Raw genomic sequence first — 3,140 nt, forward strand, 5'->3', positions numbered from 1 at the left:
GAAGAAGAAGAAGAAGAAGAAGAAGAAGAAGAAGAAGAAGAAGAAGAAGAAGAAGAAGAAGAAGAAGAAGAAGAAGAAGAAGAGGAAGAGGAGGAAGAGGAGAGGGAGGAGGAGGAGGAGCAGGAGGAGGAGGAGGAGGAGGAGGAGGAAGAAGAAGAAGAAGTTTATGTGGATCTGCACCCTGGTGTCCACATTCACATGGGTTTTTGTGCCATTTTGCCTGTTTCTGGTTTGTCCTGTCCTGTATCAAGGCACTGTTCTTTAAGTGACAAATGTGGCTAACATGTATTTCAGGTCTCAAGTTTCAAGTTATCTAACAGCACAGTATGTGTATGCACACAGGAAACTAAGGGATAATCTAAAGAATTTCTTATGCTTGTGGCGCTTTCTCGAGAGGGAAAAAGAAGATGATAGGAAAAACAAGGAGACATGAGAAAATGTCGCTTTTGAATGTCTTGGAGAATATAAGAGCAGTGCATTTGAGGAGTTTTAGCTATAACTGGTTAGCTTGAGCTGTGCCAAGAAGAAAACACCTTTTCCTTGGAGTTAGCCTAATAAATATTTCTGAAAGAAAATAATCCCAGCCTCCTCCCTTGCTCCTGCCTGCAGCACTCCCCACAGCTCACCGTAGAAGCACAATGAAGGTTTCTACCCAGCTTGGTCTCCTGTGTTGTGGATGTGTGTGAGTCAGGTATGACCTGTGCCACTGACCAGCCTGGCAGTAAGAGGGCAGCATCTTCTCTGTCCTTGCAAAACCCTCCTTGGCACCAAGGGCAAAATAAATTGGGCTTTAAAACCAGTGAAAAATTCCTCATTCTCAGGATGTGAAAGTTCATCATATTTAAAGCCACTTCCTTGTTCTGCACAAGACATGACTACAAGATGAGAACATTTCACTAAATATTTACTGGCTTACTCACCTATGCAATTCAAGGGCATAGCTGGCTCTTGGGCCCTTATTTAGTATATTCATCTGGTGTGCTTTCACATCTGACCATCCTGAGCTTCTATGCATTATTTCAAATCAATCTGATCAGGTCATACTGAAGGAAAAGCTTAAATCTTCAAAGGGGTGAGTCATCTTTTAATGTTACCTCTCTCCTGCTTTATAAAATGGTATCTGCCTGGCAGGCTCTGGTTAGAATTTCAGAATTCCCTATTTGCATGTGTATAAGCATAGATGTGCTTAGAAATCAGCATGTATGCAGCATTGTGGTCATCAAACAGGAAATCTACTGCAAATAAAACTCATTTAATGAAAATTTATCCCAAATATGTAAAATAAAGAATTATCAACTTTTGTGTATCCCAAGACACAAAGGTGGGAAGTCACCCAAGAGAGCAGTCATACAAAGGAGCAGGTGTCCATGAGTTCTCTGGGGGAAAGGACTGTATCACATTCTCCCTTGCATTCCTGAGTCAAACAACAAGACCATGAGCTAGCTCACAAGTACACCCTCTCAGCCCTTCGTTCACCAAGAACATCCTAAGTGCATGCTAATACAAAGTCCAATCAACTTGAGCTGGTGCTCAAGTCAGACAGATACTGCCAAACTTTGGTCTTAAGCTTCTTAGGCCTGCCAGAATGGAAACATATACCCACAGGTAACAAAGAGAATATCTTTTACATTTTGCCCTATTTCATCCCAACGGGGATATGTCCCCTTCAAATAGTCTGCAGAATTGCACAGTGAGATCCTCAAATCGATGAAAGAGCATCCTGTGACTATAAAACGATGATATCTCCAGTAAACTGAGCCATATTTCACAGCCAGATTACAAAGAGACCCTCAGCAACTTGCTCAAAGAGGCACATTCCAGTCGTTAGAGGCTTCTTCAAATGAGAGAGCATGCCTAGCCAATGTGAGTTGCAACTTTTCCTGAACAACACATCAATTGTGACATGAGCCTCAACTTGATGTTTAAATAACACACTTATTTCCACCTCTCCCAGGATAACATTTCCTAGAAATAACCAACTTAGCTATCTAGCTATTCATCATTTGAAATGAATCTAAGAGAGAAAAAATAATTAAAATAAGATTCGAGGAAATTGCTTTTCTAAATATGACCTCTGTACTTGGTTTTGCTCATTGCAAATTCAGTACAGTGGTTTAGTACACTAGAAAGAATTACTGGGTTTGCCACCACACAGCAATTCAGTGTGTAAGAACAGAGACACCAGGTCTTTCTTATAATATATGATTTTCACGTGGCTATGTTTGCACCTACATTCTGCAGCTTGATAGAGAAATCAATTTCTGCCACAATATATCAGCTTATCCTAAATTACTTGTGTTTAATGACAAAAGCTTTATGTAAATTTGCAGATGATTGTGTTCCCAGCATTTCTAAGCCTTAGGGATCTTTCCCCCTGAATTATAAGAACAAATAACTCTCTTTAAGTTGCTTCAAATCCCCACCTGAGCTTATGCCTCTGTCATTACTGAAGCTAACAAGAAGAGCTAAATGTTTTACATCCAGTTGCTTGCTTGCGAGAGGGTCACCTATCTAAAATGAGTTTCTGTTCTAAGGGTTCGAAACCTTCTGAGAATTAACTAATTCCTGGGAGACCACTAGGGGTCAGTGCCAGGCTAATTTAACAAGGAAAAATCCTGCACATTTAGATGAAAGAACCTGGGGGTGGGGGCGAGAAGTAGCAGAAATCCAGTTTCTTAGTGAACGGGGAATTATCCAAATAGGACCTGTCTACCCTAGACTGAATCCTCTTACCTCTGAAGGTCCTTATTTCAATCCAACATTTCAGCTAAATGATCTTTTTATCTTAAATATAAATAGGTAATTTTTCTTCCAAAAAAAATCAGCCTGAATAGTTTGGTGAATATGTACAAAGAAGTAAAAACTAAACTAGGAACATTCCATTGAAAAGTGCTTAAACTATGGTAAGCCCTAACTGGCCTCTGACAGTCTTTGGATCAGGAATATGCTTTGTGTATACCTTTTTACAATTCATTGTATGAATTTATTTGGATCCCATTAATGCTGCTCTTTATGAAGCTTTAGATTTCAGGAGAAATGGCAAGAGAAACCTAAATAATGCTACAAAACCAATGAGCTTAAAATGTAGGTGAAACCTAAATAATGCTACAAAACCAATGAGCTTAAAATGTAGGTGAAAC

General features: G+C 39.6%; 1 protein-coding gene across 4 annotated transcripts in view; it reads right to left on the reverse strand.

Annotated features, from left to right (window-relative positions):
- The window catches only part of Lhx9 (LIM homeobox 9), a 21,241-nt gene that overhangs the window by 7,522 nt on the left and 10,579 nt on the right, over positions 1-3,140 (reverse strand). The gene's annotated exons all lie outside the window — the stretch shown is intronic.

This window comes from Microtus ochrogaster, chromosome 6 (genome assembly GCF_000317375.1).
Source record: "Microtus ochrogaster isolate Prairie Vole_2 chromosome 6, MicOch1.0, whole genome shotgun sequence".
Lineage (NCBI taxonomy): Eukaryota > Metazoa > Chordata > Mammalia > Rodentia > Cricetidae > Microtus > Microtus ochrogaster.